This window comes from Phyllobates terribilis, unplaced genomic scaffold (assembly GCF_046119375.1).
Source record: "Phyllobates terribilis strain yellow unplaced genomic scaffold, ASM4611937v1 Scaffold_142__1_contigs__length_4687701, whole genome shotgun sequence".
Classification (NCBI taxonomy): domain Eukaryota; kingdom Metazoa; phylum Chordata; class Amphibia; order Anura; family Dendrobatidae; genus Phyllobates; species Phyllobates terribilis.
Window position 1 is genome coordinate 917,466 of NW_027362902.1, and position 27,038 is coordinate 944,503.

A 27,038-nucleotide genomic window follows, 5' to 3' on the forward strand; every position below is an offset into this window, starting at 1 on the left:
AGGGATCTAGAGGTTGACAACATGTCTTCTTAACGGGAGTCCAGGAGCTCATCTCCACAAATGGACTCTTCAGGATCCTTGGGTGGCTCCGTAGTTCGAAACCAATTCTGGTTATCGCTTCTCGGCCTTTTGGCTAAGATCAAGTGTAGTATCTGTTCTTATCAGTTTAATATCTGATACGTCCCCTATCTGGGGACCATATATTAAATGGATTTTTAGAACAGGGAGATGGAAAAAGAGCTTGCTCTGTCCACTCCACGCATTGACCTGGTATTGCAGTATCTCCAGGACCGGTGCACCCCTTCTTTAATGCAGTTTCTAAAATCAGAAAGTATTGAATTCAATGTTTTTTGTTCATTTTGCTTGTTTGTCGGATTTTGGGATGGACTCTTTGGCTTTGCTTTTCTTCTCCTCATTGGATTTTTCATGTTCAAAGTTGCAGAAGCCAGATGACAAGCTCATTTTGGTTCAACTTCAGCAACTGTGCATTGCATTGCCATGTAATGTAACGCAATGCTATCTTTCTAGCTCTCCCTCTTTACTTCCTTTTGGATAAACAGACATATTAGGCAAGCATTTTGGAGCTTTCACCTAAATAACTACAGGTGGTGAGATAAGCTGCACAATATAATTGACCTTTCAGTATATTGTTGCACACACACCATCTATTTAGCAAATGCCCTTGTTATCAACAGCAGCCTTTTAAACTCACCTGAGCTAACAGGTATGTGCGCTGGTTACTCTGCTGCGCTTAAAATTTCTTTTTTGGTTTGCTACAATGCCTTTTCTGAAACGTTGTCTCCCTCTGCTGGAACACTGACTTCTTTCAATTAATGCCTGCAGACTATAAAAGAGAACCCAACCCAAAAAGTTTGGTTGATTAGTCTGTGGCATTCTGTTAAACTGTTGCTTATGGCGGTCTCTGTGAGCTTCTCAGCGACATTCAGCCAGCCAGGTATCCTGCCTGCAGTAGATGGAATGTGGCAATGGAACGCTGGCTGCGCGTGTCATAATAGGCTCTGAGCCTTTATATACCTGCGCACAGCAGCAGCCACCTTCAGTCTGCTGCTGGACAGCCAGCAGCAGCAGGAGAGGTAAGTAATCAGCAGCCCTCCTGCTAAGGGTAGACAGCTGCTCGTTCCACCCCACCCCCCGCCTTAATTGGTTCTCCTCCCTTCCAACGGTGTTGAGGCGGGTGGGAACAGCAGGGGGTGAGGGTGCTGTGTTTAAAGAGGTGGAGTTATGCAGATCTAAAACGCGTGGATTGCAGCAGCAGCAAGCCGAAAAGTGCAGGCATGTAAGGGATCTAGAGGTTGACAACATGTCTTCTTAACGGGAGTCCAGGAGCTCATCTCCACAAATGGACTCTTCAGGATCCTTGGGTGGCTCCGTAGTTCGAAACCAATTCTGGTTATCGCTTCTCGGCCTTTTGGCTAAGATCAAGTGTAGTATCTGTTCTTATCAGTTTAATATCTGATACGTCCCCTATCTGGGGACCATATATTAAATGGATTTTTAGAACAGGGAGATGGAAAAAGAGCTTGCTCTGTCCACTCCACGCATTGACCTGGTATTGCAGTATCTCCAGGACCGGTGCACCCCTTCTTTAATGCAGTTTCTAAAATCAGAAAGTATTGAATTCAATGTTTTTTGTTCATTTTGCTTGTTTGTCGGATTTTGGGATGGACTCTTTGGCTTTGCTTTTCTTCTCCTCATTGGATTTTTCATGTTCAAAGTTGCAGAAGCCAGATGACAAGCTCATTTTGGTTCAACTTCAGCAACTGTGCATTGCATTGCCATGTAATGTAACGCAATGCTATCTTTCTAGCTCTCCCTCTTTACTTCCTTTTGGATAAACAGACATATTAGGCAAGCATTTTGGAGCTTTCACCTAAATAACTACAGGTGGTGAGATAAGCTGCACAATATAATTGACCTTTCAGTATATTGTTGCACACACACCATCTATTTAGCAAATGCCCTTGTTATCAACAGCAGCCTTTTAAACTCACCTGAGCTAACAGGTATGTGCGCTGGTTACTCTGCTGCGCTTAAAATTTCTTTTTTGGTTTGCTACAATGCCTTTTCTGAAACGTTGTCTCCCTCTGCTGGAACACTGACTTCTTTCAATTAATGCCTGCAGACTATAAAAGAGAACCCAACCCAAAAAGTTTGGTTGATTAGTCTGTGGCATTCTGTTAAACTGTTGCTTATGGCGGTCTCTGTGAGCTTCTCAGCGACATTCAGCCAGCCAGGTATCCTGCCTGCAGTAGATGGAATGTGGCAATGGAACGCTGGCTGCGCGTGTCATAATAGGCTCTGAGCCTTTATATACCTGCGCACAGCAGCAGCCACCTTCAGTCTGCTGCTGGACAGCCAGCAGCAGCAGGAGAGGTAAGTAATCAGCAGCCCTCCTGCTAAGGGTAGACAGCTGCTCGTTCCACCCCACCCCCCGCCTTAATTGGTTCTCCTCCCTTCCAACGGTGTTGAGGCGGGTGGGAACAGCAGGGGGTGAGGGTGCTGTGTTTAAAGAGGTGGAGTTATGCAGATCTAAAACGCGTGGATTGCAGCAGCAGCAAGCCGAAAAGTGCAGGCATGTAAGGGATCTAGAGGTTGACAACATGTCTTCTTAACGGGAGTCCAGGAGCTCATCTCCACAAATGGACTCTTCAGGATCCTTGGGTGGCTCCGTAGTTCGAAACCAATTCTGGTTATCGCTTCTCGGCCTTTTGGCTAAGATCAAGTGTAGTATCTGTTCTTATCAGTTTAATATCTGATACGTCCCCTATCTGGGGACCATATATTAAATGGATTTTTAGAACAGGGAGATGGAAAAAGAGCTTGCTCTGTCCACTCCACGCATTGACCTGGTATTGCAGTATCTCCAGGACCGGTGCACCCCTTCTTTAATGCAGTTTCTAAAATCAGAAAGTATTGAATTCAATGTTTTTTGTTCATTTTGCTTGTTTGTCGGATTTTGGGATGGACTCTTTGGCTTTGCTTTTCTTCTCCTCATTGGATTTTTCATGTTCAAAGTTGCAGAAGCCAGATGACAAGCTCATTTTGGTTCAACTTCAGCAACTGTGCATTGCATTGCCATGTAATGTAACGCAATGCTATCTTTCTAGCTCTCCCTCTTTACTTCCTTTTGGATAAACAGACATATTAGGCAAGCATTTTGGAGCTTTCACCTAAATAACTACAGGTGGTGAGATAAGCTGCACAATATAATTGACCTTTCAGTATATTGTTGCACACACACCATCTATTTAGCAAATGCCCTTGTTATCAACAGCAGCCTTTTAAACTCACCTGAGCTAACAGGTATGTGCGCTGGTTACTCTGCTGCGCTTAAAATTTCTTTTTTGGTTTGCTACAATGCCTTTTCTGAAACGTTGTCTCCCTCTGCTGGAACACTGACTTCTTTCAATTAATGCCTGCAGACTATAAAAGAGAACCCAACCCAAAAAGTTTGGTTGATTAGTCTGTGGCATTCTGTTAAACTGTTGCTTATGGCGGTCTCTGTGAGCTTCTCAGCGACATTCAGCCAGCCAGGTATCCTGCCTGCAGTAGATGGAATGTGGCAATGGAACGCTGGCTGCGCGTGTCATAATAGGCTCTGAGCCTTTATATACCTGCGCACAGCAGCAGCCACCTTCAGTCTGCTGCTGGACAGCCAGCAGCAGCAGGAGAGGTAAGTAATCAGCAGCCCTCCTGCTAAGGGTAGACAGCTGCTCGTTCCACCCCACCCCCCGCCTTAATTGGTTCTCCTCCCTTCCAACGGTGTTGAGGCGGGTGGGAACAGCAGGGGGTGAGGGTGCTGTGTTTAAAGAGGTGGAGTTATGCAGATCTAAAACGCGTGGATTGCAGCAGCAGCAAGCCGAAAAGTGCAGGCATGTAAGGGATCTAGAGGTTGACAACATGTCTTCTTAACGGGAGTCCAGGAGCTCATCTCCACAAATGGACTCTTCAGGATCCTTGGGTGGCTCCGTAGTTCGAAACCAATTCTGGTTATCGCTTCTCGGCCTTTTGGCTAAGATCAAGTGTAGTATCTGTTCTTATCAGTTTAATATCTGATACGTCCCCTATCTGGGGACCATATATTAAATGGATTTTTAGAACAGGGAGATGGAAAAAGAGCTTGCTCTGTCCACTCCACGCATTGACCTGGTATTGCAGTATCTCCAGGACCGGTGCACCCCTTCTTTAATGCAGTTTCTAAAATCAGAAAGTATTGAATTCAATGTTTTTTGTTCATTTTGCTTGTTTGTCGGATTTTGGGATGGACTCTTTGGCTTTGCTTTTCTTCTCCTCATTGGATTTTTCATGTTCAAAGTTGCAGAAGCCAGATGACAAGCTCATTTTGGTTCAACTTCAGCAACTGTGCATTGCATTGCCATGTAATGTAACGCAATGCTATCTTTCTAGCTCTCCCTCTTTACTTCCTTTTGGATAAACAGACATATTAGGCAAGCATTTTGGAGCTTTCACCTAAATAACTACAGGTGGTGAGATAAGCTGCACAATATAATTGACCTTTCAGTATATTGTTGCACACACACCATCTATTTAGCAAATGCCCTTGTTATCAACAGCAGCCTTTTAAACTCACCTGAGCTAACAGGTATGTGCGCTGGTTACTCTGCTGCGCTTAAAATTTCTTTTTTGGTTTGCTACAATGCCTTTTCTGAAACGTTGTCTCCCTCTGCTGGAACACTGACTTCTTTCAATTAATGCCTGCAGACTATAAAAGAGAACCCAACCCAAAAAGTTTGGTTGATTAGTCTGTGGCATTCTGTTAAACTGTTGCTTATGGCGGTCTCTGTGAGCTTCTCAGCGACATTCAGCCAGCCAGGTATCCTGCCTGCAGTAGATGGAATGTGGCAATGGAACGCTGGCTGCGCGTGTCATAATAGGCTCTGAGCCTTTATATACCTGCGCACAGCAGCAGCCACCTTCAGTCTGCTGCTGGACAGCCAGCAGCAGCAGGAGAGGTAAGTAATCAGCAGCCCTCCTGCTAAGGGTAGACAGCTGCTCGTTCCACCCCACCCCCCGCCTTAATTGGTTCTCCTCCCTTCCAACGGTGTTGAGGCGGGTGGGAACAGCAGGGGGTGAGGGTGCTGTGTTTAAAGAGGTGGAGTTATGCAGATCTAAAACGCGTGGATTGCAGCAGCAGCAAGCCGAAAAGTGCAGGCATGTAAGGGATCTAGAGGTTGACAACATGTCTTCTTAACGGGAGTCCAGGAGCTCATCTCCACAAATGGACTCTTCAGGATCCTTGGGTGGCTCCGTAGTTCGAAACCAATTCTGGTTATCGCTTCTCGGCCTTTTGGCTAAGATCAAGTGTAGTATCTGTTCTTATCAGTTTAATATCTGATACGTCCCCTATCTGGGGACCATATATTAAATGGATTTTTAGAACAGGGAGATGGAAAAAGAGCTTGCTCTGTCCACTCCACGCATTGACCTGGTATTGCAGTATCTCCAGGACCGGTGCACCCCTTCTTTAATGCAGTTTCTAAAATCAGAAAGTATTGAATTCAATGTTTTTTGTTCATTTTGCTTGTTTGTCGGATTTTGGGATGGACTCTTTGGCTTTGCTTTTCTTCTCCTCATTGGATTTTTCATGTTCAAAGTTGCAGAAGCCAGATGACAAGCTCATTTTGGTTCAACTTCAGCAACTGTGCATTGCATTGCCATGTAATGTAACGCAATGCTATCTTTCTAGCTCTCCCTCTTTACTTCCTTTTGGATAAACAGACATATTAGGCAAGCATTTTGGAGCTTTCACCTAAATAACTACAGGTGGTGAGATAAGCTGCACAATATAATTGACCTTTCAGTATATTGTTGCACACACACCATCTATTTAGCAAATGCCCTTGTTATCAACAGCAGCCTTTTAAACTCACCTGAGCTAACAGGTATGTGCGCTGGTTACTCTGCTGCGCTTAAAATTTCTTTTTTGGTTTGCTACAATGCCTTTTCTGAAACGTTGTCTCCCTCTGCTGGAACACTGACTTCTTTCAATTAATGCCTGCAGACTATAAAAGAGAACCCAACCCAAAAAGTTTGGTTGATTAGTCTGTGGCATTCTGTTAAACTGTTGCTTATGGCGGTCTCTGTGAGCTTCTCAGCGACATTCAGCCAGCCAGGTATCCTGCCTGCAGTAGATGGAATGTGGCAATGGAACGCTGGCTGCGCGTGTCATAATAGGCTCTGAGCCTTTATATACCTGCGCACAGCAGCAGCCACCTTCAGTCTGCTGCTGGACAGCCAGCAGCAGCAGGAGAGGTAAGTAATCAGCAGCCCTCCTGCTAAGGGTAGACAGCTGCTCGTTCCACCCCACCCCCCGCCTTAATTGGTTCTCCTCCCTTCCAACGGTGTTGAGGCGGGTGGGAACAGCAGGGGGTGAGGGTGCTGTGTTTAAAGAGGTGGAGTTATGCAGATCTAAAACGCGTGGATTGCAGCAGCAGCAAGCCGAAAAGTGCAGGCATGTAAGGGATCTAGAGGTTGACAACATGTTTTCTTAACGGGAGTCCAGGAGCTCATCTCCACAAATGGACTCTTCAGGATCCTTGGGTGGCTCCGTAGTTCGAAACCAATTCTGGTTATCGCTTCTCGGCCTTTTGGCTAAGATCAAGTGTAGTATCTGTTCTTATCAGTTTAATATCTGATACGTCCCCTATCTGGGGACCATATATTAAATGGATTTTTAGAACAGGGAGATGGAAAAAGATCTTGCTCTGTCCACTCCACGCATTGACCTGGTATTGCAGTATCTCCAGGACCGGTGCACCCCTTCTTTAATGCAGTTTCTAAAATCAGAAAGTATTGAATTCAATGTTTTTTGTTCATTTTGCTTGTTTGTCGGATTTTGGGATGGACTCTTTGGCTTTGCTTTTCTTCTCCTCATTGGATTTTTCATGTTCAAAGTTGCAGAAGCCAGATGACAAGCTCATTTTGGTTCAACTTCAGCAACTGTGCATTGCATTGCCATGTAATGTAACGCAATGCTATCTTTCTAGCTCTCCCTCTTTACTTCCTTTTGGATAAACAGACATATTAGGCAAGCATTTTGGAGCTTTCACCTAAATAACTACAGGTGGTGAGATAAGCTGCACAATATAATTGACCTTTCAGTATATTGTTGCACACACACCATCTATTTAGCAAATGCCCTTGTTATCAACAGCAGCCTTTTAAACTCACCTGAGCTAACAGTTATGTGCGTTGGTTACTCTGCTGCGCTTAAAATTTCTTTTTTGGTTTGCTACAATGCCTTTTCTGAAACGTTGTCTCCCTCTGCTGGAACACTGACTTCTTTCAATTAATGCCTGCAGACTATAAAAGAGAACCCAACCCAAAAAGTTTGGTTGATTAGTCTGTGGCATTCTGTTAAACTGTTGCTTATGGCGGTCTCTGTGAGCTTCTCAGCGACATTCAGCCAGCCAGGTATCCTGCCTGCAGTAGATGGAATGTGGCAATGGAACGCTGGCTGCGCGTGTCATAATAGGCTCTGAGCCTTTATATACCTGCGCACAGCAGCAGCCACCTTCAGTCTGCTGCTGGACAGCCAGCAGCAGCAGGAGAGGTAAGTAATCAGCAGCCCTCCTGCTAAGGGTAGACAGCTGCTCGTTCCACCCCACCCCCCGCCTAATTGGTTCTCCTCCCTTCCAACGGTGTTGAGGCGGGTGGGAACAGCAGGGGGTGAGGGTGCTGTGTTTAAAGAGGTGGAGTTATGCAGATCTAAAACGCGTGGATTGCAGCAGCAGCAAGCCGAAAAGTGCAGGCATGTAAGGGATCTAGAGGTTGACAACATGTCTTCTTAACGGGAGTCCAGGAGCTCATCTCCACAAATGGACTCTTCAGGATCCTTGGGTGGCTCCGTAGTTCGAAACCAATTCTGGTTATCGCTTCTCGGCGTTTTGGCTAAGATCAAGTGTAGTATCTGTTCTTATCAGTTTAATATCTGATACGTCCCCTATCTGGGGACCATATATTAAATGGATTTTTAGAACAGGGAGATGGAAAAAGAGCTTGCTCTGTCCACTCCACGCATTGACCTGGTATTGCAGTATCTCCAGGACTGTTGCACCCCTTCTTTAATGCAGTTTCTAAAATCAGAAAGTATTGAATTCAATATTTTTTGTTCATTTTGCTTGTTTGTCGGATTTTGGGATGGACTCTTTGGCTTTGCTTTTCTTCTCCTCATTGGATTTTTCATGTTCAAAGTTGCAGAAGCCAGATGACAAGCTCATTTTGGTTCAACTTCAGCAACTGTGCATTGCATTGCCATGTAATGTATCGCAATGCTATCTTTCTAGCTCTCCCTCTTTACTTCCTTTTGGATAAACAGACATATTAGGCAAGCATTTTGGAGCTTTCACCTAAATAACTACAGGTGGTGAGATAAGCTGCACAATATAATTGACCTTTCAGTATATTGTTGCACACACACCATCTATTTAGCAAATGCCCTTGTTATCAACAGCAGCCTTTTAAACTCACCTGAGCTAACAGGTATGTGCGCTGGTTACTCTGCTGCGCTTAAAATTTCTTTTTTGGTTTGCTACAATGCCTTTTCTGAAACGTTGTCTCCCTCTGCTGGAACACTGACTTCTTTCAATTAATGCCTGCAGACTATAAAAGAGAACCCAACCCAAAAAGTTTGGTTGATTAGTCTGTGGCATTCTGTTAAACTGTTGCTTATGGCGGTCTCTGTGAGCTTCTCAGCGACATTCAGCCAGCCAGGTATCCTGCCTGCAGTAGATGGAATGTGGCAATGGAACGCTGGCTGCGCGTGTCATAATAGGCTCTGAGCCTTTATATACCTGCGCACAGCAGCAGCCACCTTCAGTCTGCTGCTGGACAGCCAGCAGCAGCAGGAGAGGTAAGTAATCAGCAGCCCTCCTGCTAAGGGTAGACAGCTGCTCGTTCCACCCCACCCCCCGCCTTAATTGGTTCTCCTCCCTTCCAACGGTGTTGAGGCGGGTGGGAACAGCAGGGGGTGAGGGTGCTGTGTTTAAAGAGGTGGAGTTATGCAGATCTAAAACGCGTGGATTGCAGCAGCAGCAAGCCGAAAAGTGCAGGCATGTAAGGGATCTAGAGGTTGACAACATGTCTTCTTAACGGGAGTCTAGGAGCTCATCTCCACAAATGGACTCTTCAGGATCCTTGGGTGGCTCCGTAGTTCGAAACCAATTCTGGTTATCGCTTCTCGGCCTTTTGGCTAAGATCAAGTGTAGTATCATTTGAAAAGGCAGTTTTGTCCTTGGGCTGCCCTAGTAAATTGATGCATATTACACACTGGTTTGGTGCACTTGTTAGTACGCCAGGTGGCTCATAGAGTTATCTGATGGAAAACATGGCCCTCCAGGATCGAAGTCACTAGTCTGGGTAAGTGTGAGGGCTTTGGAGCAATGTGCCCCAGGAGTAGGCGCCCTGGTGGGAGTCCAAGCTTACTGGGACTGGGAACCCCAGAAAGACTTGGCTTCGTAGCACGCCGCACCTTTGCCAATCATACTTTCTGAGCAACCCCCCCTATTCATGGCCTCCGGGCTAGGAAGGGGAATTTTTATAAACCCGGTCGGAGGTCCGGTCAGCTTTGGGCTGAGAAACCAACACAGGCTCCAGCTCCACTAGGGTGGCAGCCTAGATGGAAGCTGGGAGCACGAAAACGGCTCTTCTCCGGCTTCGGCTAGGGAGAGCATCGGAGATCCCTGACCCTCGCTGTGGCCTTCTGGCTCGGAGGGATGGGGATGGTTTATTGGGGACCCTCTCCTCCGGGAAGGGTCCACATGAATCCTCGCCTCGTGCGCTGTTTTGGTGTGACTTCGGTCACATTTTTCAGTGCCTTGGATGCAGCTTCAATCAAAAAATCTGTTCTTATCAGTTTAATATCTGATACGTCCCCTATCTGGGGACCATATATTAAATGGATTTTTAGAACAGGGAGATGGAAAAAGAGCTTGCTCTGTCCACTCCACGCATTGACCTGGTATTGCTGTATCTCCAGGACCGGTGCACCCCTTCTTTAATGCAGTTTCTAAAATCAGAAAGTATTGAATTCAATGTTTTTTGTTCATTTTGCTTGTTTGTCGGATTTTGGGATGGACTCTTTGGCTTTGCTTTTCTTCTCCTCATTGGATTTTTCATGTTCAAAGTTGCAGAAGCCAGATGACAAGCTCATTTTGGTTCAACTTCAGCAACTGTGCATTGCATTGCCATGTAATGTAACACAATGCTATGTTTCTAGCTCTCCCTCTTTACTTCCTTTTGGATAAACAGACATATTAGGCAAGCATTTTGGAGCTTTCACCTAAATAACTACAGGTGGTGAGATAAGCTCCACAATATAATTGACCTTTCAGTATATTGTTGCACACACACCATCTATTTAGCAAATGCCCTTGTTATCAACAGCAGCCTTTTAAACTCACCTGAGCTAACAGGTATGTGCGCTGGTTACTCTGCTGCACTTAAAATTTCTTTTTTGGTTTGCTACAATGCCTTTTCTGAAACGTTGTATCCCTCTGCTGGAACACTGACTTCTTTCAATTAATGCCTGCAGACTATAAAAGAGAACCCAACCCAAAAAGTTTGGTTGATTAGTCTGTGGCATTCTGTTAAATTGTTGCTTATGGCGGTCTCTGTGAGCTTCTCAGCGACATTCAGCCAGCCAGGTATCCTGCCTGCAGTAGATGGAATGTGGCAATGGAACGCTGGCTGCGCGTGTCATAATAGGCTCTGAGCCTTTATATACCTGCGCACAGCAGCAGCCACCTTCAGTCTGCTGCTGGACAGCCAGCAGCAGCAGGAGAGGTAAGTAATCAGCAGCCCTCCTGCTAAGGGTAGACAGCTGCTCGTTCCACCCCACCCCCTGCCTTAATTGGTTCTCCTCCCTTCCAACGGTGTTGAGGCGGGTGGGAACAGCAGGGGGTGAGGGTGCTGTGTTTAAAGAGGTGGAGTTATGCAGATCTAAAACGCGTGGATTGCAGCAGCAGCAAGCCGAAAAGTGCAGGCATGTAAGGGATCTAGAGGTTGACAACATGTCTTCTTAACGGGAGTCCAGGAGCTCATCTCCACAAATGGACTCTTCAGGATCCTTGGGTGGCTCCGTAGTTCGAAACCAATTCTGGTTATCGCTTCTCGGCCTTTTGGCACGATCTGTAGTGGGTTGTGACATTGGGCTGAAGGTTACTGTGGTGGCAGAACCGATTCTTGGCCTTTGGAGATATCCAGTGCTGCTTTTGGGAATCGGTGCTAAAGCTGCAGTGCCTTTTCTTTACGGAGGACGGTGTGTTGGAGGGAGGACGAACTTCGTGGAGGCTGCGATCCGTGTGTGATATTTTCCTTGGTATCTGGAAAAGAAGAGGAAAATCATGGAGACAAGGAGAAACCCTGGAGGAAGGAAGGAGAATCAAGCAAGCAACCCGAATGATTATTTCTCGGAGGAGCATCCGCTGAAGGACACCATCAGGTTCGTGGTTGCTCCTGACCACCGGCAGGTGAAAGATTCTCAATTTATTTTCAATGTTATTTGTAAGCTCTTGAAGATCGACAAGGAGCATCTTTTTTGCTTTCAATCTTTTTTTTCTCGAGGACTTTATGATGTTACGCTTAATAAAGCCTCGCAGTGTGAAAGTGCCTACGCTCTTTATGAAGTAAATAAAGAGAAGGTAGAGCTGGAGGGGGTGAAAGTAATCCCCTCTTTTCAGTTTTCAATGAAAGTACTGACGATTCATTTGTTTAGTCCATTTATTACAGACTCTGAGGTTGAAAGTTACCTATCAATGTATTGTGACAAAATCATCCCTAAGAGACGCGGGGAAACACAGTTTGGAGTGTGGAACGGGAAACGTGTGTATGTGGTATCATTTAGGAAGAACCCGAATGAGGAGGGGGGCGTGTACAGACCTCCGCCGCAGGTTTATATCAACCATAGCCGCGGTTATTTATTCTTCCCAGGGATGCCACACTACTGCCGTGTGTGTAAAAAATATGGACATCTGGATGCAGAATGTAACAAGTGTTTTAGTTGCATGGGTACTCCTCACCAGATGGATGAGTGCCCTAAAAATAAGAAAAAGGATGTAGAGGAGATGGACACATCGCCTGAAGAACAGCAACAAGAAGCTAAAGACGATGTGGAAGCAGGCATTGCTGCTGAAGAGGAAAAAGGGGAAGAGGAGAAAGAAAGGAGTGAGAAGGAGGAGACAGAAAGAAAGAGAAAAGAGGAAGAGGAGGGACGGGCAATGAAGGAGAAGAAGAAGGAGGAACGGGTTAAAAAATCACAAGAAGAAGAGGAAAGGAAGTTGGAAGAAAGGAAGAGAAAGAAGGAAGAGGAAAAACAGAAGAGGATAGAGGACATAGAAAAAAGGGCCATGGAGATAAAGAAACAGATGGAAAGGAAAAAGAGAGAAGAGCAGAAGAAAGAAGATAAGAAGAAAGAAGATAAGAATGAAAAGAAGAAGATAGAAGAACAGAAGAAAGAAGATCAGAAGAGAGAAGAGAAGAGTCAAATGTTGCAAGAAATTTCTCCACTAAGTAAAGGGAGTAGTTGTGGAAGGGAAAGTGATATTCCAGAAGTAGTGGAGTCCACTCCTACTAATTCCCTGTCGCAGAGCTTACCTTGCGCGCAGGTACAAATGGACTGCACAGAAAAATCTCTAAAAAGAAGTGTGGATAGAAGTGATAATGAAGGAATACCATGTGGTGGGAAAGTAAAGGCATTAGAAGCAACAAGTCTGCTGGGGAGTGTGTCATCTTCGGATGTATCAGATCTGGAGGTAGACCCATCTTCTCCGGCAGTAGAGAATGAGGGCGGAGGGAAGAGCCCTGCACTAAATGTTAGAAGATGATCCGCTCAATGTCCCTGAATGTTCAGGGGTTTAACGACCTATATAAGAGAACTGCTTTATATGATTTTTTAAATAATGAAAATATTGATTTTATCTTTCTACAAGAATGTAATTTGACAAAAAAAATAAGCTATGAATATTTACAGGGTATATGGAAGGGTAACTTATGCTTTTCTGGTGGGAACGAGTCAAAAAGTGATGGTGTGGGGTTTTTATGCTCTAAAGATTGGGAGATTGTAAATTATGAAGAGATATACCCTGGGAGGATTTTAAGAATTGATGTGCAGAAAAATGGGAAGAAAGTGAGGTGTTTTAATGTGTATGCAAATGCAGAAAAAGCCTTGAGATTACATTTGTTTGAACTGTTGCAGCTGTTTTTACCTGGAGTAGATCCATTAGTTTTAGGTGGGGATTTTAATTGTCATTTAAAAAATGTAAAAGATGGGTCAGCTTCATGTCTTAGAAATATTTTAGCAGCTTTTAATCTTAAAGATACATGGGCATTAGATGGACAAAAAAAGGAGCATGAAGTCACTTGGGTGGGGAGAGGTGTTTCATCCAGAATAGATTATATTTTTATATCTCAAGCCCTAACATGCTCAGGTTTTAAAACGCATTCAACACCTTTTTCAGATCATAAAATAATAGAATGTAGTTTTAAAATAGAATCAGATGTGGATAAAAGACCGTCACACTGGAAATTAAATGTATCCCTACTACAAGACGAGGTGGTTATGGAAGGTTTTAAAAAGCTGTATGAAAAACTGAAGCTAAAAAAAACATTTTTTAAATCTATTTTTAATTGGTGGGATTTTGTCAAGAAGGAGGTAAAAATATTTTTTATTAAAGAAGGAAAGAAGAAAGCTGCTGCAAAACGTATTTTTTATAATGATCTTAATGCTAAACTGCAATGTTTTTTTCACCTCGAAAATAACGGATGTGATATGCAGGAGGCGATCCGAACAACAAAAGAAAAGATCCAAAACTGCCTGAAAGAAAAAGGTAAAGAAATTATTTTTAATTCCCGAGTAAAAGTTTTAGACGAGGATGAAAAATGCACAAAATTCTTTTTTAAAAAAATATGTGACAAGAAGGATTATATGAAGGTTTTGGAAGGAGAAACAAGTTTGGAGGGGAAGAAGATGAAAGCAAAAGAATTTTATGATGATTTATTTTCTGTTAAAAACACGGATGTGTCTCTAAAAAAACATTTTTTAGAAGGACTGGAAAAAAATTTTAATGCGGAAGATAAATCTTTTTTAATAGGGAATTTTACTAAAGAGGAAGTTTTTAATACAATTAATACGCTACAAAATAACAAAACGCCGGGAGCAGATGGACTACCTGTTGAATTTTACAAGTGTTTATGGGAGATCATGGGTGAGGATTTTTATGAAGTAATTTTAGAAGCAGAAGCATCTTTTAGTGTCCCAGAGTCGTGGTGGGAGGGTCTTATTGTTTTATTATTTAAGAAAGGAAATAAAGAACTGATTAAAAATTGGAGACCAATAACCCTTTTAAATACGGACTGTAAGGTATATGCAAAGTTACTAGCAAATAGATTAAAAAAGGTAATCGGCTCAGTAATAGAAGTGGATCAGACGTGTGCAGTGCCAAATCGGAGAATCAGCGACTCATTGATTTTAATCAGGGATGTTTTATGGGATGTTTTAGACAGAAAACAAAAGCTTGCTCTAATTACTTTGGATTTTGAAAAAGCGTACGATAGAGTTGCCCATGATTTTTTATTTGCAGTTTTAGAGAAAATGGGATGCCCGGATGTTTTTAGCAAACGTATTAAATCTCTTTACAAATCATGTTTTAGCAAAATATCTATTAATGGTTTTTTATCTGATAATGTAAAAATAAACTGTGGCGTTAAACAGGGGTGTCCCTTATCCCCTATTCTTTTTATTTGTGCAATTGAACCACTTTTAGCAGCTTTTAGGAGAGATAAGGTAATCAATGGTTTTTTTATTCCCGGGAGTTGCAATGAACAAGTTAAAGTGGTGGCATATATGGATGATGTGACGGTTTTAGTTAAAGACACTAGAAGCATGAACAGAGCCATAAGAACAGTGGATTGGTTTGGGGGCGCATCGGGTTTTAAAATTAACATGGAAAAATCTGGTATTTTAACTGTTGGTGATTTTATTGTAGATTCTGAGTGTAAATTAACAAGAATGAATGAAGTAAAAATTTTAGGTATTTATTTCTCAGAGTCAGGTGGTAATGTAAGAAATTGGGAGTCTCTGCTGGAAAGAGTTAAGAAAAAGATTACTTTCTGGCAGTTGAGAGATCTTACCCTGGAAGGAAAAATTTTAATTATTAGACAGGTTTTACTCCCAATGTTTTTATATGTCTCAACAGTTTTTATCCCCCAAAATAATATCATGAAGAGAGTTATTAAGGTATGTTTTAATTTTTTATGGAGATCCAAGATGGAAAGAGTAAAGAGAGAGGAGATATATAAATCAAAGAAAAAAGGTGGGAAAGGTTTTCCGGATATTAGGTCCTTTTTATATGCAAAGTATGTAGCGAACTGTGTATGCACTTTATTAGGACCAGGCTCTAAGCTAAAGTTGTTTTCTATATATAATTTAGGTTTCTATATTAGAAATTATAAATGGTTGGAGATGTCTCTAAATAGGCCTTATAGGTTTTTACCTCCAGGAAATTATATTGTTTTAGAAAAATTTTTAAGAGATTTTAAACTTAAGATGGTCGAAATAAATGTTCTTAAATGCCATAAAAAAATCCTAAAAATCCTGGAAGAGAGAATAGGTATCAGTCCTGTGGAACATTTTTCATTCAAAATTGTGGAAAGAATCTGGATGAATGTAAATTATAGTGTGTTATCTAATGAACACAGGGATTTACTCTGGTGTATAGTAAAAGACTGCCTGCCAACCCGTGAGTTCCAACACAGGCGTGGGTTGGTAAGATCTGAAGTGTGCCCAAGATCCAGGTGTGGGAATAGTGAAACACCCATGCACATCTTCTGGAATTGTAATTTTGCACAGACAATATGGAGGAAAGTGTGCAATATAGTGAGAGCTGTGAGTACTGTTAATTTTTTGGATTTTAACAGAGTATTTTATGGGATGGGGATAAGAGAGGAGGATTTTAAAATTGTATGGATTATTATTGCATGTGTGAAGGCGGCATTGTGGAAAGCAAGGAACATTTTAGTGTTTAAACATAAGGAAGTAACAGTCGACCAGTGTATTAAATTATGTCTAAGTTATTTGTACATGTATTTCTGGAGGGACAAAATGACGCTTGGCAAGGTGAAAGCAAATGAGAAATGGAAACAATGTAAATGGAATGAACTTACCTTGTAAGCTTTGATTTTTTGAAAACCTGTGGAAAAACAAAAAAAGAAGAACAAAAACAAACAAAAAAAAATAGCCAAAACTATATAATTTTTAAAAAAAAAAAAAGAGGGAAAAAATAAATAAATATATATATATAAAAGAAAAAGAAAATAAAAGATTTGGAGAAGTATTAAAATTGGTAGAATGCACGATGATGGATTTGAGTCTTCTTATCTTTTTGTTGATTCCAAGGCTTTGTAATCTGAGTGTAAAAAAAAAAAAAAAAAAAAAAAAAAAAAAATCTGTTCTTATCAGTTTAATATCTGATACGTCCCCTATCTGGGGACCATATATTAAATGGATTTTTAGAACAGGGAGATGGAAAAAGAGCTTGCTCTGTCCACTCCACGCATTGACCTGGTATTGCAGTATCTCCAGGACCGGTGCACCCCTTCTTTAATGCAGTTTCTAAAATCAGAAAGAATTGAATTCAATGTTTTTTGTTCATTTTGCTTGTTTGTCGAATTTTGGGATGGACTCTTTGGCTTTGCTTTTCTTCTCCTCATTGGATTTTTCATGTTCAAAGTTGCAGAAGCCAGATTACAAGCTCATTTTGGTTCAACTTCAGCAACTGTGCATTGCATTGCCATGTAATGTAATGAAATGCTATCTTTCTAGCTCTCCCTTTTTACTTCCTTTTGGATAAACAGACATATTAGGCAAGCATTTTGGAGCTTTCACCTAAATAACTACAGGTGGTGAGATAAGCTGCACAATATAATTGACCTTTCAGTATATTGTTGCACACACACCATCTATTTAGCAAATGCCCTTGTTATCAACAGCAGCCTTTTAAACTCACCTGAGCTAACAGGTATGTGCGCTGGTTACTCTGCTGCGCTTAAAATTTCTTTTTTGGTTTGCTACAATGCCTTTTCTGAAACGTTGTCTCCCTCTGCTGGAACACTGACTTCTTTCATTTAATGCCTGCAGACTATAAAAGAGAACCCAACCCAAAAAGTTTGGTTGATTAGTCTGTGGCATTCTGTTAAACTGTTGCTTATGGCGGTCTCTGTGAGCTTCTCAGCGACATTCAGCCAGCCAGGTATCCTGCCTGCAGTAGATGGAATGTGGCAATGGAACGCTGGCTGCGCGTGTCATAATAGGCTCTGAGCCTTTATATACCTGTGCACAGCAGCAGCCACCTTCAGTCTGCTGCTGGACAGCCAGCAGCAGCAGCAGCAGCAGGAGAGGTATGTAATCAGCAGCCCTCCTGCTAAGGGTAGACAGCTGCTCGTTCCACCCCACCCCCCGCCTTAATTGGTTCTCCTCCCTTCCAACGGTGTTGAGGCGGGTGGGAACAGCAGGGGGTGAAGGTGCTGTGTTTAAAGAGGTGGAGTTATGCAGATCTAAAACGCGTGGATTGCAGCAGCAGCAAGCCGAAAAGTGCAGGCATGTAAGGGATCTAGAGGTTGACAACATGTCTTCTTAACGGGAGTCCAGGAGCTCATCTCCACAAATGGACTTTTCAGGATCCTTGGGTGGCTCCGTAGTTTGAAACCAATTCTGGTTATCGCTTCTCGGCCTTTTGGCTAAGATCAAGTGTAGTATCTGTTCTTATCAGTTTAATATCTGATACGTCCCCTATCTGGGGACCATATATTAAATGGATTTTTAGAACAGGGAGATGGAAAAAGAGCTTGCTCTGTCCACTCCACGCATTGACCTGGTATTGCAGTATCTCCAGGACCGGTGCACCCCTTCTTTAATGCAGTTTCTAAAATCAGAAAGAATTGAATTCAATGTTTTTTGTTCATTTTGCTTGTTTGTCGGATTTTGGGATGGACTCTTTGGCTTTGCTTTTCTTCTCCTCATTGGATTTTTCATGTTCAAAGTTGCAGAAGCCAGATTACAAGCTCATTTTGGTTCAACTTCAGCAACTGTGCATTGCATTGCCATGTAATGTAATGAAATGCTATCTTTCTAGCTCTCCCTTTTTACTTCCTTTTGGATAAACAGACATATTAGGCAAGCATTTTGGAGCTTTCACCTAAATAACTACAGGTGGTGAGATAAGCTGCACAATATAATTGACCTTTCAGTATATTGTTGCACACACACCATCTATTTAGCAAATGCCCTTGTTATCAACAGCAGCCTTTTAAACTCACCTGAGCTAACAGGTATGTGCGCTGGTTACTCTGCTGCGCTTAAAATTTCTTTTTTGGTTTGCTACAATGCCTTTTCTGAAACGTTGTCTCCCTCTGCTGGAACACTGACTTCTTTCATTTAATGCCTGCAGACTATAAAAGAGAACCCAACCCAAAAAGTTTGGTTGATTAGTCTGTGGCATTCTGTTAAACTGTTGCTTATGGCGGTCTCTGTGAGCTTCTCAGCGACATTCAGCCAGCCAGGTATCCTGCCTGCAGTAGATGGAATGTGGCAATGGAACGCTGGCTGCGCGTGTCATAATAGGCTCTGAGCCTTTATATACCTGTGCACAGCAGCAGCCACCTTCAGTCTGCTGCTGGACAGCCAGCAGCAGCAGCAGCAGCAGGAGAGGTATGTAATCAGCAGCCCTCCTGCTAAGGGTAGACAGCTGCTCGTTCCACCCCACCCCCCGCCTTAATTGGTTCTCCTCCCTTCCAACGGTGTTGAGGCGGGTGGGAACAGCAGGGGGTGAAGGTGCTGTGTTTAAAGAGGTGGAGTTATGCAGATCTAAAACGCGTGGATTGCAGCAGCAGCAAGCCGAAAAGTGCAGGCATGTAAGGGATCTAGAGGTTGACAACATGTCTTCTTAACGGGAGTCCAGGAGCTCATCTCCACAAATGGACTTTTCAGGATCCTTGGGTGGCTCCGTAGTTTGAAACCAATTCTGGTTATCGCTTCTCGGCCTTTTGGCTAAGATCAAGTGTAGTATCTGTTCTTATCAGTTTAATATCTGATACGTCCCCTATCTGGGGACCATATATTAAATGGATTTTTAGAACAGGGAGATGGAAAAAGAGCTTGCTCTGTCCACTCCACGCATTGACCTGGTATTGCAGTATCTCCAGGACCGGTGCACCCCTTCTTTAATGCAGTTTCTAAAATCAGAAAGAATTGAATTCAATGTTTTTTGTTCATTTTGCTTGTTTGTCGGATTTTGGGATGGACTCTTTGGCTTTGCTTTTCTTCTCCTCATTGGATTTTTCATGTTCAAAGTTGCAGAAGCCAGATTACAAGCTCATTTTGGTTCAACTTCAGCAACTGTGCATTGCATTGCCATGTAATGTAATGAAATGCTATCTTTCTAGCTCTCCCTTTTTACTTCCTTTTGGATAAACAGACATATTAGGCAAGCATTTTGGAGCTTTCACCTAAATAACTACATGTGGTGAGATAAGCTGCACAATATAATTGACCTTTCAGTATATTGTTGCACACACACCATCTATTTAGCAAATGCCCTTGTTATCAACAGCAGCCTTTTAAACTCACCTGAGCTAACAGGTATGTGCGCTGGTTACTCTGCTGCGCTTAAAATTTCTTTTTTGGTTTGCTACAATGCCTTTTCTGAAACGTTGTCTCCCTCTGCTGGAACACTGACTTCTTTCATTTAATGCCTGCAGACTATAAAAGAGAACCCAACCCAAAAAGTTTGGTTGATTAGTCTGTGGCATTCTGTTAAACTGTTGCTTATGGCGGTCTCTGTGAGCTTCTCAGCGACATTCAGCCAGCCAGGTATCCTGCCTGCAGTAGATGGAATGTGGCAATGGAACGCTGGCTGCGCGTGTCATAATAGGCTCTGAGCCTTTATATACCTGTGCACAGCAGCAGCCACCTTCAGTCTGCTGCTGGACAGCCAGCAGCAGCAGCAGCAGCAGGAGAGGTATGTAATCAGCAGCCCTCCTGCTAAGGGTAGACAGCTGCTCGTTCCACCCCACCCCCCGCCTTAATTGGTTCTCCTCCCTTCCAACGGTGTTGAGGCGGGTGGGAACAGCAGGGGGTGAAGGTGCTGTGTTTAAAGAGGTGGAGTTATGCAGATCTAAAACGCGTGGATTGCAGCAGCAGCAAGCCGAAAAGTGCAGGCATGTAAGGGATCTAGAGGTTGACAACATGTCTTCTTAACGGGAGTCCAGGAGCTCATCTCCACAAATGGACTTTTCAGGATCCTTGGGTGGCTCCGTAGTTTGAAACCAATTCTGGTTATCGCTTCTCGGCCTTTTGGCTAAGATCAAGTGTAGTATCTGTTCTTATCAGTTTAATATCTGATACGTCCCCTATCTGGGGACCATATATTAAATGGATTTTTAGAACAGGGAGATGGAAAAAGAGCTTGCTCTGTCCACTCCACGCATTGACCTGGTATTGCAGTATCTCCAGGACCGGTGCACCCCTTCTTTAATGCAGTTTCTAAAATCAGAAAGAATTGAATTCAATGTTTTTTGTTCATTTTGCTTGTTTGTCGGATTTTGGGATGGACTCTTTGGCTTTTCTTTTCTTCTCCTCATTGGATTTTTCATGTTCAAAGTTGCAGAAGCCAGATTACAAGCTCATTTTGGTTCAACTTCAGCAACTGTGCATTGCATTGCCATGTAATGTAATGAAATGCTATCTTTCTAGCTCTCCCTTTTTACTTCCTTTTGGATAAACAGACATATTAGGCAAGCATTTTGGAGCTTTCACCTAAATAACTACAGGTGGTGAGATAAGCTGCACAATATAATTGACCTTTCAGTATATTGTTGCACACACACCATCTATTTAGCAAATGCCCTTGTTATCAACAGCAGCCTTTTAAACTCACCTGAGCTAACAGGTATGTGCGCTGGTTACTCTGCTGCGCTTAAAATTTCTTTTTTGGTTTGCTACAATGCCTTTTCTGAAACGTTGTCTCCCTCTGCTGGAACACTGACTTCTTTCATTTAATGCCTGCAGACTATAAAAGAGAACCCAACCCAAAAAGTTTGGTTGATTAGTCTGTGGCATTCTGTTAAACTGTTGCTTATGGCGGTCTCTGTGAGCTTCTCAGCGACATTCAGCCAGCCAGGTATCCTGCCTGCAGTAGATGGAATGTGGCAATGGAACGCTGGCTGCGCGTGTCATAATAGGCTCTGAGCCTTTATATACCTGTGCACAGCAGCAGCCACCTTCAGTCTGCTGCTGGACAGCCAGCAGCAGCAGCAGCAGCAGGAGAGGTATGTAATCAGCAGCCCTCCTGCTAAGGGTAGACAGCTGCTCGTTCCACCCCACCCCCCGCCTTAATTGGTTCTCCTCCCTTCCAACGGTGTTGAGGCGGGTGGGAACAGCAGGGGGTGAAGGTGCTGTGTTTAAAGAGGTGGAGTTATGCAGATCTAAAACGCGTGGATTGCAGCAGCAGCAAGCCGAAAAGTGCAGGCATGTAAGGGATCTAGAGGTTGACAACATGTCTTCTTAACGGGAGTCCAGGAGCTCATCTCCACAAATGGACTTTTCAGGATCCTTGGGTGGCTCCGTAGTTTGAAACCAATTCTGGTTATCGCTTCTCGGCCTTTTGGCTAAGATCAAGTGTAGTATCTGTTCTTATCAGTTTAATATCTGATACGTCCCCTATCTGGGGACCATATATTAAATGGATTTTTAGAACAGGGAGATGGAAAAAGAGCTTGCTCTGTCCACTCCACGCATTGACCTGGTATTGCAGTATCTCCAGGACCGGTGCACCCCTTCTTTAATGCAGTTTCTAAAATCAGAAAGAATTGAATTCAATGTTTTTTGTTCATTTTGCTTGTTTGTCGGATTTTGGGATGGACTCTTTGGCTTTGCTTTTCTTCTCCTCATTGGATTTTTCATGTTCAAAGTTGCAGAAGCCAGATTACAAGCTCATTTTGGTTCAACTTCAGCAACTGTGCATTGCATTGCCATGTAATGTAATGAAATGCTATCTTTCTAGCTCTCCCTTTTTACTTCCTTTTGGATAAACAGACATATTAGGCAAGCATTTTGGAGCTTTCACCTAAATAACTACAGGTGGTGAGATAAGCTGCACAATATAATTGACCTTTCAGTATATTGTTGCACACACACCATCTATTTAGCAAATGCCCTTGTTATCAACAGCAGCCTTTTAAACTCACCTGAGCTAACAGGTATGTGCGCTGGTTACTCTGCTGCGCTTAAAATTTCTTTTTTGGTTTGCTACAATGCCTTTTCTGAAACGTTGTCTCCCTCTGCTGGAACACTGACTTCTTTCATTTAATGCCTGCAGACTATAAAAGAGAACCCAACCCAAAAAGTTTGGTTGATTAGTCTGTGGCATTATGTTAAACTGTTGCTTATGGCGGTCTCTGTGAGCTTCTCAGCGACATTCAGCCAGCCAGGTATCCTGCCTGCAGTAGATGGAATGTGGCAATGGAACGCTGGCTGCGCGTGTCATAATAGGCTCTGAGCCTTTATATACCTGTGCACAGCAGCAGCCACCTTCAGTCTGCTGCTGGACAGCCAGCAGCAGCAGCAGCAGCAGGAGAGGTATGTAATCAGCAGCCCTCCTGCTAAGGGTAGACAGCTGCTCGTTCCACCCCACCCTCCGCCTTAATTGGTTCTCCTCCCTTCCAACGGTGTTGAGGCGGGTGGGAACAGCAGGGGGTGAAGGTGCTGTGTTTAAAGAGGTGGAGTTATGCAGATCTAAAACGCGTGGATTGCAGCAGCAGCAAGCCGAAAAGTGCAGGCATGTAAGGGATCTAGAGGTTGACAACATGTCTTCTTAACGGGAGTCCAGGAGCTCATCTCCACAAATGGACTTTTCAGGATCCTTGGGTGGCTCCGTAGTTTGAAACCAATTCTGGTTATCGCTTCTCGGCCTTTTGGCTAAGATCAAGTGTAGTATCTGTTCTTATCAGTTTAATATCTGATACGTCCCCTATCTGGGGACCATATATTAAATGGATTTTTAGAACAGGGAGATGGAAAAAGAGCTTGCTCTGTCCACTCCACGCATTGACCTGGTATTGCAGTATCTCCAGGACCGGTGCACCCCTTCTTTAATGCAGTTTCTAAAATCAGAAAGAATTGAATTCAATGTTTTTTGTTCATTTTGCTTGTTTGTCGGATTTTGGGATGGACTCTTTGGCTTTGCTTTTCTTCTCCTCATTGGATTTTTCATGTTCAAAGTTGCAGAAGCCAGATTACAAGCTCATTTTGGTTCAACTTCAGCAACTGTGCATTGCATTGCCATGTAATGTAATGAAATGCTATCTTTCTAGCTCTCCCTTTTTACTTCCTTTTGGATAAACAGACATATTAGGCAAGCATTTTGGAGCTTTCACCTAAATAACTACAGGTGGTGAGATAAGCTGCACAATATAATTGACCTTTCAGTATATTGTTGCACACACACCATCTATTTAGCAAATGCCCTTGTTATCAACAGCAGCCTTTTAAACTCACCTGAGCTAACAGGTATGTGCGCTGGTTACTCTGCTGCGCTTAAAATTTCTTTTTTGGTTTGCTACAATGCCTTTTCTGAAACGTTGTCTCCCTCTGCTGGAACACTGACTTCTTTCATTTAATGCCTGCAGACTATAAAAGAGAACCCAACCCAAAAAGTTTGGTTGATTACTCTGTGGCATTCTGTTAAACTGTTGCTTATGGCGGTCTCTGTGAGCTTCTCAGCGACATTCAGCCAGCCAGGTATCCTGCCTGCAGTAGATGGAATGTGGCAATGGAACGCTGGCTGCGCGTGTCATAATAGGCTCTGAGCCTTTATATACCTGTGCACAGCAGCAGCCACCTTCAGTCTGCTGCTGGACAGCCAGCAGCAGCAGCAGCAGCAGGAGAGGTATGTAATCAGCAGCCCTCCTGCTAAGGGTAGACAGCTGCTCGTTCCACCCCACCCCCCGCCTTAATTGGTTCTCCTCCCTTCCAACGGTGTTGAGGCGGGTGGGAACAGCAGGGGGTGAAGGTGCTGTGTTTAAAGAGGTGGAGTTATGCAGATCTAAAACGCGTGGATTGCAGCAGCAGCAAGCCGAAAAGTGCAGGCATGTAAGGGATCTAGAGGTTGACAACATGTCTTCTTAACGGGAGTCCAGGAGCTCATCTCCACAAATGGACTTTTCAGGATCCTTGGGTGGCTCCGTAGTTTGAAACCAATTCTGGTTATCGCTTCTCGGCCTTTTGGCTAAGATCAAGTGTAGTATCTGTTCTTATCAGTTTAATATCTGATACGTCCCCTATCTGGGGACCATATATTAAATGGATTTTTAGAACAGGGAGATGGAAAAAGAGCTTGCTCTGTCCACTCCACGCATTGACCTGGTATTGCAGTATCTCCAGGACCGGTGCACCCCTTCTTTAATGCAGTTTCTAAAATCAGAAAGAATTGAATTCAATGTTTTTTGTTCATTTTGCTTGTTTGTCGGATTTTGGGATGGACTCTTTGGCTTTGCTTTTCTTCTCCTCATTGGATTTTTCATGTTCAAAGTTGCAGAAGCCAGATTACAAGCTCATTTTGGTTCAACTTCAGCAACTGTGCATTGCATTGCCATGTAATGTAATGAAATGCTATCTTTCTAGCTCTCCCTTTTTACTTCCTTTTGGATAAACAGACATATTAGGCAAGCATTTTGGAGCTTTCACCTAAATAACTACAGGTGGTGAGATAAGCTGCACAATATAATTGACCTTTCAGTATATTGTTGCACACACACCATCTATTTAGCAAATGCCCTTGTTATCAACAGCAGCCTTTTAAACTCACCTGAGCTAACAGATATGTGCGCTGGTTACTCTGCTGCGCTTAAAATTTATTTTTTGGTTTGCTACAATGCCTTTTCTGAAACGTTGTCTCCCTCTGCTGGAACACTGACTTCTTTCATTTAATGCCTGCAGACTATAAAAGAGAACCCAACCCAAAAAGTTTGGTTGATTAGTCTGTGGCATTCTGTTAAACTGTTGCTTATGGCGGTCTCTGTGAGCTTCTCAGCGACATTCAGCCAGCCAGGTATCCTGCCTGCAGTAGATGGAATGTGGCAATGGAACGCTGGCTGCGCGTGTCATAATAGGCTCTGAGCCTTTATATACCTGTGCACAGCAGCAGCCACCTTCAGTCTGCTGCTGGACAGCCAGCAGCAGCAGCAGCAGCAGGAGAGGTATGTAATCAGCAGCCCTCCTGCTAAGGGTAGACAGCTGCTCGTTCCACCCCACCCCCCGCCTTAATTGGTTCTCCTCCCTTCCAACGGTGTTGAGGCGGGTGGGAACAGCAGGGGGTGAAGGTGCTGTGTTTAAAGAGGTGGAGTTATGCAGATCTAAAACGCGTGGATTGCAGCAGCAGCAAGCCGAAAAGTGCAGGCATGTAAGGGATCTAGAGGTTGACAACATGTCTTATTAACGGGAGTCCAGGAGCTCATCTCCACAAATGGACTTTTCAGGATCCTTGGGTGGCTCCGTAGTTTGAAACCAATTCTGGTTATCGCTTCTCGGCCTTTTGGCTAAGATCAAGTGTAGTATCTTTCGAAAAGGCGGTTTTGGATGTTGGCCGCCCTAGTAGATTGATACATTATGCACACTGGGGTTTAGGCGCTTGTTAGTACGCCAGGTGGCTAATATAGTCATCTGGTGGAAAGCATGGCCCCCCAGGATCGACGCCATTGGGCCGGGGAAGATCGAAAGCCCGAAGTGTGAAGTGCCCCAGGAGTGGTGACCCTGGGGTGCCTTAACTCACTGGGATTGGGAACCCCACTTGAGTTTATGGCACATTTGCACAAGCACTTCAAATTTTCTTTCTTCGCACACACCCTTATTCCGGGCCTTCTGGCCTTAGGATGGGGAATTTTTCAATTCCCGGTCGAAGGTCCGGGCAGTATTATACTGTGAAACCTTCACTATTTATTTAATTTCTTTGTCACTGGGTGTCCACTTATTCACGTGTGTCACGTCCTACTAGGATTTTGTCGGGATGCGGTTCCCTTACGGGTTCCTCTCTTGGCAGGTCTAGGGGGGGAGTGTGTGGCCATCAGGTTCCGCTCCCCCCTGAACCCCCCTGGCTCTCCTCTTTCGGGAGGAGAGCGTTGTTGGCTCCCCTCTTCCAGGAGGGGAGCACAGTCTTTGGCTCCCAGTGCTTTGCTCGGGTGAGAACTCGGGCAGGTGCTGGGGGTAAGATTGGGTCGCCTCTGGCTTCGGCTGGAGGTGGCTTTTTGTCCCTGTTCCTCGCTGTGGCCTTTTGGCTCGGAGGGACGGGGAATGGTTTGGGGGACCCTTCTCCTTTTGGAGAGGGTTTCAAGAAGACCAGCATCCTAGTGCACTTTTTTTGTGGCACTTGTCACTTTTTTAAGCGCACTCGGGTTTTGTACACGAATTCGGGCTTTCGAAAAAAAAAAAAAAAAAATCTGTTCTTATCAGTTTAATATCTGATACGTCCCCTATCTGGGGACCATATATTAAATGGATTTTTAGAACAGGGAGATGGAAAAAGAGCTTGCTCTGTCCACTCCACGCATTGACCTGGTATTGCAGTATCTCCAGGACCGGTGCACCCCTTCTTTAATGCAGTTTCTAAAATCAGAAAGAATTGAATTCAATGTTTTTTGTTCATTTTGCTTGTTTGTCGGATTTTGGGATGGACTCTTTGGCTTTGCTTTTCTTCTCCTCATTGGATTTTTCATGTTCAAAGTTGCAGAAGCCAGATTACAAGCTCATTTTGGTTCAACTTCAGCAACTGTGCATTGCATTGCCATGTAATGTAATGAAATGCTATCTTTCTAGCTCTCCCTTTTTACTTCCTTTTGGATAAACAGACATATTAGGCAAGCATTTTGGAGCTTTCACCTAAATAACTACAGGTGGTGAGATAAGCTGCACAATATAATTGACCTTTCAGTATATTGTTGCACACACACCATCT

General features: G+C 43.6%; 15 non-coding genes and 3 pseudogenes across 15 annotated transcripts; all 18 read left to right on the top strand.

Annotated features, from left to right (window-relative positions):
- The first annotated feature begins 113 nt into the window (after positions 1 to 113).
- On the top strand, positions 114 to 304 carry LOC141206652 (U2 spliceosomal RNA). The gene has a single exon (XR_012277201.1). It is a non-coding gene; the product is annotated as a U2 spliceosomal RNA (small nuclear RNA).
- A 1,109-nt stretch (positions 305 to 1,413) lies between these two features.
- LOC141206665 (U2 spliceosomal RNA) lies at positions 1,414 to 1,604 on the top strand. The gene has a single exon (XR_012277212.1). It is a non-coding gene; the product is annotated as a U2 spliceosomal RNA (small nuclear RNA).
- Positions 1,605 to 2,713: 1,109 nt separating this feature from the next.
- On the top strand, positions 2,714 to 2,904 carry LOC141206677 (U2 spliceosomal RNA). Its single transcript, XR_012277223.1, has one exon. It is a non-coding gene; the product is annotated as a U2 spliceosomal RNA (small nuclear RNA).
- A 1,109-nt stretch (positions 2,905 to 4,013) lies between these two features.
- LOC141206688 (U2 spliceosomal RNA) lies at positions 4,014 to 4,204 on the top strand. The gene has a single exon (XR_012277234.1). It is a non-coding gene; the product is annotated as a U2 spliceosomal RNA (small nuclear RNA).
- A 1,109-nt stretch (positions 4,205 to 5,313) lies between these two features.
- Positions 5,314 to 5,504, top strand: LOC141206700 (U2 spliceosomal RNA). Its single transcript, XR_012277245.1, has one exon. It is a non-coding gene; the product is annotated as a U2 spliceosomal RNA (small nuclear RNA).
- A 1,109-nt stretch (positions 5,505 to 6,613) lies between these two features.
- LOC141206165 (U2 spliceosomal RNA) lies at positions 6,614 to 6,804 on the top strand. Its single transcript, XR_012276831.1, has one exon. It is a non-coding gene; the product is annotated as a U2 spliceosomal RNA (small nuclear RNA).
- Positions 6,805 to 7,912: 1,108 nt separating this feature from the next.
- Positions 7,913 to 8,103, top strand: LOC141206188 (U2 spliceosomal RNA). Its single transcript, XR_012276854.1, has one exon. It is a non-coding gene; the product is annotated as a U2 spliceosomal RNA (small nuclear RNA).
- Positions 8,104 to 9,212: 1,109 nt separating this feature from the next.
- LOC141206399 (U2 spliceosomal RNA) lies at positions 9,213 to 9,328 on the top strand (annotated as a pseudogene).
- Positions 9,329 to 9,852: 524 nt separating this feature from the next.
- LOC141206213 (U2 spliceosomal RNA) lies at positions 9,853 to 10,034 on the top strand. Its single transcript, XR_012276878.1, has one exon. It is a non-coding gene; the product is annotated as a U2 spliceosomal RNA (small nuclear RNA).
- Positions 10,035 to 16,410: 6,376 nt separating this feature from the next.
- Positions 16,411 to 16,634, top strand: LOC141206250 (U2 spliceosomal RNA; annotated as a pseudogene).
- A 1,118-nt stretch (positions 16,635 to 17,752) lies between these two features.
- Positions 17,753 to 17,943, top strand: LOC141206712 (U2 spliceosomal RNA). The gene has a single exon (XR_012277258.1). It is a non-coding gene; the product is annotated as a U2 spliceosomal RNA (small nuclear RNA).
- A 1,118-nt stretch (positions 17,944 to 19,061) lies between these two features.
- Positions 19,062 to 19,252, top strand: LOC141206724 (U2 spliceosomal RNA). Its single transcript, XR_012277269.1, has one exon. It is a non-coding gene; the product is annotated as a U2 spliceosomal RNA (small nuclear RNA).
- A 1,118-nt stretch (positions 19,253 to 20,370) lies between these two features.
- On the top strand, positions 20,371 to 20,561 carry LOC141206735 (U2 spliceosomal RNA). The gene has a single exon (XR_012277280.1). It is a non-coding gene; the product is annotated as a U2 spliceosomal RNA (small nuclear RNA).
- Positions 20,562 to 21,679: 1,118 nt separating this feature from the next.
- On the top strand, positions 21,680 to 21,870 carry LOC141206747 (U2 spliceosomal RNA). The gene has a single exon (XR_012277291.1). It is a non-coding gene; the product is annotated as a U2 spliceosomal RNA (small nuclear RNA).
- A 1,118-nt stretch (positions 21,871 to 22,988) lies between these two features.
- LOC141206759 (U2 spliceosomal RNA) lies at positions 22,989 to 23,179 on the top strand. Its single transcript, XR_012277302.1, has one exon. It is a non-coding gene; the product is annotated as a U2 spliceosomal RNA (small nuclear RNA).
- A 1,118-nt stretch (positions 23,180 to 24,297) lies between these two features.
- Positions 24,298 to 24,488, top strand: LOC141206771 (U2 spliceosomal RNA). The gene has a single exon (XR_012277313.1). It is a non-coding gene; the product is annotated as a U2 spliceosomal RNA (small nuclear RNA).
- Positions 24,489 to 25,606: 1,118 nt separating this feature from the next.
- LOC141206420 (U2 spliceosomal RNA) lies at positions 25,607 to 25,698 on the top strand (annotated as a pseudogene).
- A 794-nt stretch (positions 25,699 to 26,492) lies between these two features.
- On the top strand, positions 26,493 to 26,675 carry LOC141206338 (U2 spliceosomal RNA). The gene has a single exon (XR_012276969.1). It is a non-coding gene; the product is annotated as a U2 spliceosomal RNA (small nuclear RNA).
- Positions 26,676 to 27,038: the final 363 nt, after the last annotated feature.